The 12,867-nt window shown below is 46.6% G+C and overlaps 1 long non-coding RNA gene across 2 annotated transcripts; it reads right to left on the bottom strand.

The window, feature by feature from the left end:
• Positions 1-918: 918 nt before the first annotated feature.
• On the bottom strand, positions 919-9,443 carry LOC117050610. Of its 2 annotated transcripts, none has more exons than XR_004427113.1 (4): positions 9,408-9,443; positions 6,183-6,240; positions 3,630-3,667; positions 919-949 (listed from the first exon to the last, which is right to left on the bottom strand). It is a non-coding gene; the product is annotated as an uncharacterized LOC117050610 (long non-coding RNA). The 2 variants fall into 2 exon arrangements; XR_004427114.1 differs by having other exon boundaries at positions 3,634-3,667.
• Between the last annotated feature and the right edge of the window lie 3,424 nt (positions 9,444-12,867).

The following is a 12,867-nucleotide window of genomic DNA, read 5'->3' as shown; positions in this document are numbered from 1 at the left end:
CCACACTGTGGGGCCAACAGTCAAGAAGGCGGTTTGTGCACAAGCTGGAGAGGGAAGTGAGGGGCAGGTGGGGCTCATCCACCTGGGATTTAGAAGGCAATTGGGCCGCATCCGGCCCACAGGCCTTAGGTTGCCTACCCCTGCTCCAGTCAACTGCAAGCAAGGGAACTCTTTCAGGAAGCAGAATCTGTCCCAGGCAAAGCTGTTCTCAAAGTCAGACTTTTAAAGCACATTTGGAGCACCTGATTTCCCTCAGAGAATTCTGGGCATTGTAGTTTAGCCTTCACACCGTTACCTTTACCAAGGAACGCATTGCCACAAATGTGCTAGGATCATGTGCAGGCTGATCCAGGAAAGGTAAAAACTCTGGTTTGGAACAGGAAGAGGAGATTTGAGAATAGGGGAAGTCCAGCTACAACAGGAAGTGCCTTACTTTTTTATTTTTATTTTTGGTAACGTAGGTTTTATTCGTTTTCATCTTTAAGCTGTTTTCAACTTTTAAACCCGGCGGCATTGAGATATATCTTTGCACTGGAGCGTACAACGTAACAGACAGTTTACATGAAAACATAAATTAAACAACAATTAGAAATAAAAACAGAAATCCAACAGGAGTGGAACAGAAATTAAACAATAAACGTTTCCGAAAGTGTCGACAACATTGCGTCAAAGTGAACATACCAAAATTATTACGGTTGCTACTGATAGGAAGTGATGTCTATTACTGTGTGTTCCTTAGACTGGTGGCTGGTATTTTGCATCGGTAGCGATTAGAACTTATAGGAAAGGGGAAAGGAAAAGTAAGGTGTGCTTTGCGCACTCCAGACTGGGCTCCAGACTATGTGTGCTGTTTTACCATATGCCTAGTTATTTGTGTAATCGATAAAAGTCACACCAGAAGGCATGAAATGGTCTTACCTTTTGATCTCCCCTTGGCAAGTACAGGAACCTGGGGGGGGGGGAGGACATTTGGAGAAAACAGAAGTCAGGTGCAAAACTAGGACCAGAGTAGGGGGTGCGAATTTATTACTACTAAACCCAATTCGCACGCGGGTGGCGCTGTGGGTTAAACCACTGAGCCTAGGGCTTGCCGATCAGAAGGTCCTACATACAGGGTAAGGAATATTTTAGACAGGGCTGCCATTTTTCAGAAAGTGAAAAAAGCGGTTGAGCTTTCTTCTGCAAAACCTCTCCCCCACCACCACCACCACAAAAAATGGAAGTTTTAGAGCTATTTTTTAAGGAAATTGCCAAACAAACAAACACAAAAACCCTACACTTCCGATATGGGCTGCCATGCTCAGCCCCTTCCGCCCATAGGAAGGAGGGGGGGGGGGTTGCAGGCAACACGAGCCCTGCACATGCACAGGGGATGGCTGGCTCATCCCCTGGCATTGGCCGAGTCTTGGGTGCGGTTCCTGGCCAGCTGACCAACTGGCACAGCTGGCGAGGGCTGGATTACAGCGGGAGCACACCCAGGGTATTTGAGGAGCAGGTGCCGGGTTGCATTAGATCTCAAAATCCCGTCGATTTGCAGTTTTCCCACCCACCCACCCTTTAGGCAGGTTTTCTGGACCTTGCTATGGACTACGGTCGGTCGCTGTTGAGAGGCCTGGTAGGAATTTTCCCACTTGGCAAATTGGCTCCAGCCTGGTGGTTTTTCGCCTACCTTGTAGCAATTCGTCACAACTTTGGCTTGGCGGTTAGGCATTGGATTATCTCAGGAATTATGAAAGGGGGGGGGTTGGGCCATCACCTCCCCCCAAATGCTGAAGGGTACTTCGTTAAAGGAGTCCGGGGGGGCGTGGCACTGTCCGGAACTGTGGAAGGCGAGAGCCTAAGGCACGCCCCATACCGGTGATCACAGGATGAGTCCCTAGCTGATGTGCAGCAGCAGGGTTTCTCCCATCAGTGGTTATCCCTTCCCGAACTGCCAGCACGACGTACTGGAGTCAGATATAGTCGGTTAGTTCCAATGCCTAAAGCCAATACCGCCCAACATCCGTAACCAATAAAGCTGTGGCCTTTTATTCGCCCATTTTAACTTTACTTATTGTGTCTGTGTCTTTATTTTCCATGGGAGGGGTTGGGTCATTGACATGCAACTGGGTTTTCCCCGGACATCATTTTCGACGGGCGAATGTCCGGGATATTCCAGACATATGGTAGCCCTATTTTTAAATGAAGGACTCAATCCGCTCCTGACGCAGAAACGCCTCCCCTCCATCCCTGTGTAACCTAAGCTATAAATAAGTTCCATTTTGTTTTGATAGTCACTAGGCAACTGCCTCTCACTCCAGGGACATTTTCTATTTCTCTTTCTCTCTATCTCTCTCTCCTTCTACTCAGCATCTGCTCACCCAAGGAGCGCATAAGGAAGATCACTGAACCGTGGTCGCCTCTTCGCTTCTTTCTCCTTGGAAATGCGAATTGCATTTGAGGAGCAGATGCCGGGTTGCATTAGATCTCAAAATCAAGTCTGTCCCCGTCCCCCCGTCCCCCCCCCCGGTGTGTGCACACGCACACACACACACATGTGAGGGATTTGAAGGGGTAGGGTCCCAGAATGATTTTTGAAATGTCGCAGGTAAAAAAAAAAATCACTTCGAAAACGAAACATTTCCTTCACGTTTCCGGAACATTCTCCCATGCAAACACACTAATGCACACCCGCCAAAATGAAGGGGAACGGTGTACACTGCGCTTCAGGCATGGATCGTGGCCTACCGCACATGTTTTGCTTTGAGCCCTTTATTTAATAAACTGTTTGCAATTTAAAACCCAGCCCACCCAAAATGCTTGAGTAAATATTTCAAATGAAACCCAAAATTACCTTATTCATTAGAATCCTAGAGTTGGAAGAGACCACAAGGGCCATCCAGTCCAACCCCCTGCCAAGCAGGAAACGCCATCAAAGCATTCCTGACAGATGGCTGTCAAGCCTCCGCTTAAAGACCTCCAAAGAAGGAGACTCCACCACACTCCTAGGCAGCAAATTCCACTGTCCAACAGCTCTTACTGTCAGGAAGTTCTTCCTAATGTTTAGGTGGAATCTTCTTCCTTGTAGTTTGAATCCATTGCCCCGTGTCCGCTTCTCTGGAGCAGCAGAAAACAACCTTTCTCCCTCCTCTGTATGACATCCTTTGATATATTTGAACATGGCTATCATATCACCCCTCAACCTTCTCTTCTCCAGGCTACACATACCCAGCTCCCTAAGCCGTTCCTCATCAGGCATAGTTTCCAGGCTTTTGACCATTTTGGTTGCATTATTGCATTTGTTTGTTCATATTAAATAAATTTATTAAATTTCTACCCCACCTTTCCACCAAAAGGCTCAGCAAGGTGTACATGGGTCCCCCCCCCCCGCCCTCCCCCATTTTATCCCGCCGACAACCCTGCGAGGTAGATTAGGTTAACAGAGAGCAACTGGCTCAACGTCGCTCAGTGAGGTTCCTGGCTGAGTGGGGGAACTGAATCCTGGTCTCCCCACATCCTAGCGCCAAGTTCACGACATATGAGAAAACAGTATTTTAAAAGAGCCATTTCAAACCAGGTTGCTTAAAAGGGTGTGGGGGGTGAGGGGGTTGAAAACGCAGCCTCAAGCCAAGGACTCTCGATTGACTTACGTACACAGCTGCTCTTCGAGAACATAAATATCGTCTTGCTGTAAAGGAGAGAAAGAGTGGATCATAAAAACAGCCGCTAAGCGTAGTCAACTCTGGGGCAGTGGTGTCCAAACTTTTTCAGAGAGGGCCAGATTTGATGAAGTGAAGGGCCGACCAAAGGGCTAACCAAAGTCATTGACCCTTTTTAGGACTGAAGTTGTTGAGGTGTTGTTGTTTTTTTAGGATTTTACTGCAGGAAATAAACTGCCACAGGGGCCGGATTGAACCAACCGGCGGGCTGGATTAGGCCCCCCGAAATGCCTTTGTTTTGCAATGGGCGAAATACCCTTCTTCTGAGCTACGCCAATAAAACTCAAGAGACTAGAGGAGCTAGGAGTCCATTTTGTTTTCTTTATTGCAAAGCAAGAAGGGTTACAGTCGAATCGTTTCGCAAAACTGTAACCCCGCCCAAAGGTCTGGGCAGGAGTATTTATAACATTTCGGACAAAGCATTTCAATTTAACCAATCATATTTCATTACCTCATTTCGGTTTAGTACGCATGTACGTTACCTAATCTGATACGCATGCGCAATAGGTATTGCTAACTAAACCTTGATTCTCAGAGATTGTTACATTCTGTTAGTGTGCAATGCATGGGAACCTGTGTTACGTGTAGCCATTTTCATGTATCCACTTATGTTCTAGCTTATGAATGTGTCTTTATGATTGAATATTTGCTTGTTCTTCTATCTCGGTATGAGACGGCATCTTGCCAAAATCATCTGTTTTTTAAAGCAGCAGGTTACGACAATTCTCTATTAGAAGCATATTCAAGGATTTATAGGGGTTCACATTATCACATTTTTATGGCCCTTTAGGCCACTGCCACATTTGGACATTCCTGCTCTAGGGAGCAAAATATTTAAAAGGTTTGTATTGAGGCATGTCCGCACCCAACATTTCCAGGCTACCGTTTATTATTTTAGACCTCAAAAAGTATTCCACGGTGAGACAGAATACAAATACAGTGGTACCTAAGGTTACGAACTTACCGTATTTTTCGCTCCATAGGGTGCACCTCGTTTTTAGGGGAGGAAACAAGAAAAAAATTTTTTTCTGGTTTTCCTCTTCTAAAAGCCCTGTTTTTTTGAGGATCAGCTAAAAGTTTTGCAGCTTTTTTGCAAAGGGAAAAGCCCTGTTTTTTTGAGGATCAGCTAAAAGTTTTGCAGGTTTTTTTTTGCAAAGGGGGAAAAGCAAAGCTCCTTTTGCAAAGGGGGAAAAGCAAAGAGGAAAATCCCCATTTTTATGGGGTTCAACTCACATTTCTGCAGCTTCTGAAGGAAAGGGAGCCTTTTCTACAGTTTCCAGACAGATAATCTAATCAGCCAGTCACATGTCACTGGGGAAACAAACAACCTCCCTCTGCAGCACATTCAACAATGGAGGGCGGGGCTGAAAGGGAGCCAGGACTCTTATCTCTCTCCCGGTCTCTTGCTGATCAGCTGCTGAGCGGGGTCCTTTCAACACCCCCTTTTCTCTTTGTAAAATAAAAAGCATGATCCTCTTTTGGCCCCTGGGAAATTCAGCTCCAGGGACCACCATTTACTCCATATGATGCACAGATATTTCCCCTTACTTTTTAGGAGGAAAAAAGTGCGTCTTATGGAGCGAAAAATACGGTAATTCATTCCGGAGATCCGTTCTGAACCTGAAACCGTTCTTAACCTGAGGTACCACTTTAGCTAATGGGGCCTCCCGCTGCCGCCACAGCGTGATTTCTGTTCTCATCCTGAGGTAAAGTTCTTAACCCGAGGTACTCCTTCTGGGATAACGGAGTCTGTAAACTGAAGTGTTTGTAACCCGAGGTTCCACAACGCCACTGTATCCACAACGCCACACATCAGTAGACCACGGGTTTTGAACCTGTGTTTTGCTGGACTATAGGGGCCTCAACTATTGGTGGGTAGGGGGCTTTGGAAGTACTCTACGAGGAGCTGCCTTCAGGCCCCAGGCCCGTTGGCAGACCAACTCCGCGTTGCAAAGATGCCCGCAAACATGACATGAAGGCTGGCAACATCAACCTCGCCGTGTAGGAATCTCTTGCAGACAGTCAGGTTGTGTATCCATAGCAGGGCCCAGAGCAGGAATGACCGCTGGGAGGAACAGAGAGAGAAGAAACGCCACGGCGCATCTGCAGCAGCGCAACCGGACGCTTTCCCCTGCCCCGGCTGCAACAAAACATGTCTCTCCTTTATCGGTCTCTACAGCCGCAGCAGGTGCTGCAACCTTCCAGCAGTTTGAACTCACCCAAAAGCCGCACCGTTGTCTCCCGGGACAGACAGACATCAACGACAACTAACACCAGTGCTGGGTAGTTTCTAAACGGTTGCTAGGAATAGTAACTGCGGCACCCCGAATTTTTCAAGGGAAATAATGTGCTCTGAACATGCCAGCAGGGATGAGGCCACGGGTCATATTACTGCCCCGTTCCCTTCTGTGTCTTTGGTCGGCCTCCCTCTCTGCCTAGCGTAAAGATCCCGTGTGAAGAATGGCAACGCCAAGGAGGACTCACCAGAGATTCCTGAAGCTCCTTCAGCTGGTGAACTTTCTTCTTGATCTTGTCGTTGTCTCTGAAAGTCAAGGAAGGGCGGGGGGTTCGGATGAGTGGGTGGGCAAAACGCAGGAGCATTTTGCTGGCCGTATTCAAGGGCATACGAGAACTTTAGGTTTCCACCTTTCAAACTGATCTGAAGCACTTGGACACTTCCTATGCCTGGCATTCATCCTGAAAACACACACACCAAGAACTCTGGCCAGAAATATCAATACTAGGAATAAATCCTACTCATGAGTTGCAGTCAAATAAAGGTATATATTCTGGTAAGAGTTACAGGCTGTAACTCTTACCAGAATATATACCTTTATTTGGCTGCAACTCATGAGTAGGATTTATTCCTAGTATTGAAATTTCTGGCCAGAGTTCTTGGTGTGTGTGTTTTTCGGTACATTAATAACAAGAACTCCAATTTATCTAACGGGCATTCATCCTGGTCCGCTTGCACCAACTTCACATGGAGGTTATATTCTATCTGGTTTTTCTTGAGCATTTGTTGCGATTTGTTTATGGGGCGGTTACCGTATATACCCGAATATAAGCCGACCCAAATATAAACCGAGGCACCTAATTTTCCCACAAAAACCTGGGAAAGCTTATTGACTCAAGTATAAGCCGGTTCACCTTTGCCGCTGTGGAGGAGGAGGAGGAACGAGCAGCCCGAAAGCAGCCCAAAGGGCTGCTCCTTCCTCTTCCTCCTTTGGCAAGTTTGCATTTATGCGAGCAGTTCAGGAATGGAACAAGCTGCCTGGGGAGAGTAAAGAACTGCTGTTCTTATACACTTCTTAAGGAATGGTGGACTGGGGAGAGCGGGTGGCAGCACAAGCGGAGAGAAAGGGCTTCTTTCTCGCCGCCCCCACCGCCTGCCTCACTCAAGTATAAGCCGAGGGCAGCTTTTTCAGCACAAAAAATGTGCTGAAAAACTAGGCTTATACTCAAGTATATATGGTATATGACAAGGAAGGGACGCGGGTGGCGCCGTGGTCTAAACCACGGAGCCTCTTGGGCTTGCTGATCAGAAGGTCGGCAGTTCGAATCCCCGCAACGGAGTGAGCTCCCGTTGCTTGGTCCCTGCTCCTGCTAACCTAGCAGTTCGAAAGCACGTCAAAGTGCAAGTAGATAAATAGGTACCGCTCCGGCGGGAAGGTAGCCGCCGTTTCCGTGCGCTGCTCTGGTTCGCCAGAAGCGGCTTAGTCGTGCTGGCCACATGACCCAGAAAAACTGTCTGTGAAAAAAACGCCAGCTCCCTTGGCCTGTAAAGCGAGATGAGCGCTGCAACCCCAGAGTCATCTGCGACTGGACTTAACTGTCAGGGGTCCTTTAAAAAGGTAAAGGGACCCCTGACCATTAGGGTCCTTTACCTTTACCTTTCTTTACATGACAATGAACATTTGCTCCACATCTACCTTGACTTGTCTGTGGAGTGTTTACAGGTCACCCACTTTTTTGTCATTTGCTCACCCCACTCTTTCCAATTCATTTCCCCATCAATCCCTTCTTTTTTCTTTCTTTCTATCAAAACGTCATTGAAAAAAAAGCAGGTGCCACTGAGGCACAATTCCTCCTCTTCCTTCCCCCACCCCCCTTCTTTTTTAAAAAAATAGCCACTGAAAGGGGGAAAGCCCCCTCTGTCAGCGGCTTTTTTCGCCACTGGCTGCAGGCGGGCCGTGCGCTGCTGCTCCCGGGGTGACGGAGGGAGCGGCGGCGCATGGGAGTGGTGGGAGGGGCCGCCGCTTGTCACCCCCACCCTCCCCTGTCACTGGGGGCGTACCGCTCCTACCGCCCCTCCCCAGCGACGCCCCTGCTGAGAGTGAATTAGGCAGAATTGGACGTCATATATACAAACTGTATAGACTTGAAACAAGATTTGAAATGATTTAATAGTAATGGAGGACTTCCGGCCGGTAATGGCGCAGCAAAGATTGATTGTTGTGGAGAGCCCGTGAAGCTGAACAACACTTCAAAGGGAGAAGCCAGCACTGGTGGATGATTGATATTGGATTTTATGGAGGTGTTTGGCTCTCCTGGAAAGGAGTGGATGGAATGCGAGCGGGGGGAGCGTGGCTGTGCGAAGAAGTTCGGTTTGCAACAGGAGGAGAAGATGGCGGCGGCCGGAATGTGGAATTTGGAAGGAGAGTGACCTTATCCATACAGAGACATTATCCTTTATAAATAAAGTGCAAGTGTCTCTGCGTCCAGTCCCTGTGTCCGTGGGATTGTGCTACTGAGCATGTGCCCCACGGACAGCTGTTGGGACTTGGAGCACAGAGACTTCGGGCGGCCGTTACAAGTGGCGGCGGGCGAGCAGTCTGTTTTTAAAAATGTTTCACCACATATGTTCTAGCGCCCGTTAATTTAACGGGTTTAATGCACTAGTTCGTTATAATCTCGTCTGCTTGCTGGCATATATCAGAGGCTGTGAAAGCATTAGAACTATGAATGCAACTGAAAGGGACGTGAAGATCGCTCCGGAGTCCGAGACACGGAGAGTCCAAAAAAATTGTAAAAATTTGGCATAATTGGAATTGTTTTAACTGGGAATTGTATAATTAATTTGGATTGTAATTTGATTGGTAATTGGAGATTTGTATTGGGAAATCAATAAATATGATTCATAAAAAAAGCTTTATACTGCCCGCACTGGCTGGCAGTGGCTCTCCATGGATTTAGGCAGGACTCTTGAGGATAAAAGCAGGTGCCACTGAGGCACAATTCCTCCTCTTCCTTCCCCCACCCCCCTTCTTTTAAAAAAAAATTAGCCAAGGCTTTTAATGGGTGAGTGCCGGTTTCCCTGGCCTGCTTACAGGCAGCAAGAGAGCAGCAGACACCCACATTTAGGATTAATGCTGTCACCTGAGAATTCATCCCAAACCGCTTTCAATCTTTTGACTAGAAAAAGTGACATATTAATATTTTCAATAAACATGTGTATGGTTCCCTACCCTTAAAGTGCATTTGTAGAGCATATGAGTCCGAATTTTTAAATATATGCATATTTTATTGGGTTGTTGTTTTTATTTTGGTTATATATATTGTGGTTTTTATGTTGATCTTTTCTGTGAACTGCGCTGAGACCTCCGGGATATAATATTTGGGCAGCTGACCTGCCGACTCTTAGCCCATAAGTGGGTTAGAAACCCTGCCCCACACCAATAAGCAGGCAAATACATAAATCAGAAATACCTAAGTAAGATTTCTTCTGTTGACTTGAAAACTGAAGGAGAGAAAGGCGAGACAGTGAGAACAAGCAAATTCTCCTAAGGCAAGATGACTATTTTTTTTAAAAAAAATTATAATTTCATTTACAATTTTATAATTATTACAATACTTCTCATACATCAGAATCATACAGTAAATTACATCACATTGTAATTCTTCCTTACACATTTTTTTTTCTTTATCCCACCACCAAAATCCCTTCCCCACACCCCTCTGACTTCCCTCCATCACCAATTTGACTTCCACAAAAAAAGAACGTTGTAAACTTACTCTTGCACTCCAGATTTTCCTTTATATTAATTTACATATCGATTCACCTAATTCATTTCCAAATTTTCTATCTTATTTACTTCATATCTCTTAATCGAGGCATGATAGTATATTCGTTTTTGAGCAATTTTTTTTACCATGTAATCCTCACAGCATTTCCATTCATCTTTTAGCTTTTGTTTGGATTGATTTCTTATCGCGGCCGTAAATTTTGCCAGTGATAAATACTCACTTAATTTGCAGATCCATTCCTCCTCTGCTGGGACCCTCCTATTTGCCGCTATGACTACCCTAGCGGCAGTGCTTGCTTGCATACAGGAAGATTTTTTTCTTTCTCTGTGATATTTCTTCGTCTAATAGCCCTAGCAAATATACTTCAGGCCTTTTAGTAATCAATTTTTTAAAGCATCTTTTTCATTTCATCATGTACCATTATCCAATTTTTTTAAAAAAAATTGTTCACACGTCCAGCACATGTGACTATTAACTAAGAATCTGTCTGGATCAAGCAGGGTGGGCAGCGGCTCTCCGGATACTGCTGGACTACAGCTCCCATCATTCCCTCGACCACTGGCCAGGGGCTGATGGGAGTTGGAGTCCAACAGCATCAGTGGGTGGGATGTTCCCGTTTCCCACTAAATCCAGAGCTAGTTTGGAATTAACTGAGTTGGGAAAATCCTAGCAGACTGCTTCAAGTTAAGTCCATCCCTGGATGACCTGTTGAGAAGGCCAGCACACACAGCCGGCGAACCAAACCTCTCCATGGGTTTGTGGGAAAGACGCCGCTGCGGGACCAATTCGTCTTCGCATACCTGGTCCTCAAAACAAGTCGGACCCTTCCGTGCCCATCCTGCTCTGTTCCCGCCGCAACCAGGAGGCTGGTCTTCCCAATCCTGCAGGCAGGGGTGTAGCAAGGGGGCGGGCTGCCCCATGTTCCATAATGGAGGGGGTGACAAATTATCAAGGAACAATTACTGCCCTACTAGGGTGGTTCATAAAAACACTTTAAAAAAAAAATGCCTGCTCCAAAGGTCTTATCTTACTGTACTAGGGATTATATAGCTATATATGAAATTTCATGCATATCGGTTAATATCTTGACCCTCCTCCACCAAAATAGCTGTTTACGTGGCTGTTTTTCCTGTGTCGTGAAGGCTGAAATTTCAGTTTAGTGGAGCACTTACTGTTCCCAACCTTAACCCTGTGGAATTTGGAAAGCCATCTAATTAGACTTTAATTTGATTTTGAGGTGTTTTTAGGAGGTAATTTAATTATTGTTTGTTTTTATACCAATGTTATGTATCTGATGTTAGCCACCCTGAGCCCGACTTCGGCCGGGATATAAATAAAAGTTTATTATTATTATTACTTGTTATTATTCCTTTGTAAGAAAATATGAAATAACGTAAAACAATTTTTGCGGGGGGGGGGGGTATCAATGGGGGGGGGTTGACAAGAAATTTTCCGCACCGGATACTATTAAATAGTGGCTGGACATATCAGATGACACAGTGATTCTCCAAGCAGCTCTTGTTTATTCCCAGGCAGGAACAGAAGTGAGCTGAAGGGCTCAGCAGCCTGCTTATATAGAACTCAGCTACAAGCAACAGTAACAACAACTTTCTGTAGTTACCCAATCCCTGAACGTCACTTTTCAATCCCTCATTTGCATGTGCGGACCTGAGTGAGAACTGCAGCAGAATGAACTATAGACACACACACCCCTAGTGGCCTAGGGTGAGAACTTCAATACGTAACAGGTATCACCTAACCTTCCTACGCCTCTGCCTGCAGGGAAGCAAAACGTCTCACCTTCGTTTTCCTCCCTTAGCCTTGAATTCTGCAAAGTTCGGGAGAAGAGGAACTTGGTTAGTAGACAGTGATAATGTGGGATGTGATCCATTGCTACAGTCAAATGAATCATTCCTTATTTCCCTATAGTTGGCACAAGCAGGGAGACACCCAGTCAGTGTAACTTTCTGTTCCACTGGTCTGGAGCTTCCTCCCCCTGATCTGGGAGATGAGTGTGCTCTGGATGACTCCATAAAAGAGCGGAGCCATGCAGCCATTTCCTCACTTGCAGTCTAGTTTTGACTTCCTGTTGTCTTGTTCTCTCTCCCGCTGCCATGCCGCTCTCCTGCAGCCATTTTGTTCCCTTAAAGTAATTTTGCTGTCTGCTGGCTCTCAGCCAGTCTCCACACGAGATCAACACACGCATGACACAGTGCGCACACACACCATCTTAATGGGGATGCCCATCCACTTTGCAGGGCCCCGGGGCCCTCAAATATTTTATTGTGTGGGCTGAAGCCTCCGCAGCCCCGGAGAGTTGGCTCCTATGTTGGCTCCAGTGACAGCAAGTGACAGGAAGAAGAAGAAGAGTTTGGATTTGATATCCCGCTTTATCACTACCGGAAGGAGTCTCAAAGCGGCTAACATTCTCCTTTCCCTTCCTCCCCCACAACAAACACTCTGTGAGGTGAGAGGGGATGAGAGACTTCAAAGAAGTGTGACTAGCCCAAGGTCACCCAGTAGCTATACGTGGAGGAGCAGGGAAGCGAACCCAGTTCACCAGATTACAAGTCTCTTAACCACTACACCACACTGGCTGAAGCAATATCTCTATCATAAGCTCAGGCACCCCCAAACTGCGGCCCTCCAGATGTTTTGGCCTACAACTCCCATGATCCCTAGCTAACAGGACCAGTGGTCAGGGATGATGGGAATTGTAGTCCAAAACATCTGGAGGGCCGAAGTTTGGGGATGCCTGCATAAGCTGACTTGTACCAGGTCAGACTGTTGTTCCACCTGGCTCAGTCTTCTCTCTACAGATCTCCAGGGTTGAAGGCTGGGTTCTCTCCCAGCTTTTATCTGCAGATGCTGCCAGGATGCGACCTGGGACCTTCTGCTTGCCAATCAGATGTCCTACTGATCAGCTATAGACCTTCCTTCCACTCATGCTATGCCAAGCCCAGGGGGCCCCTTATCCCTCCCGTTAAGATCCAGGGATCGAGCTGTTTTACGGCGCTCACCATTTGCCGCAGGTTTGCGTTTGCCTTCTGAAGGGATCTGATCTTCTCCATCTGTGGGAAATTTAAAAAAACAACAACCAATGAACAGGAGAGGAAAATGTGACCCTATAGCACCCCTCTAA

Source organism: Lacerta agilis, chromosome 8, assembly GCF_009819535.1.
Source record: "Lacerta agilis isolate rLacAgi1 chromosome 8, rLacAgi1.pri, whole genome shotgun sequence".
Classification (NCBI taxonomy): Eukaryota; Metazoa; Chordata; class Lepidosauria; order Squamata; family Lacertidae; genus Lacerta; species Lacerta agilis.
Note: the sequence above shows the minus strand (reverse complement) of the source record. Positions and strands in the feature narration are given on the sequence as shown.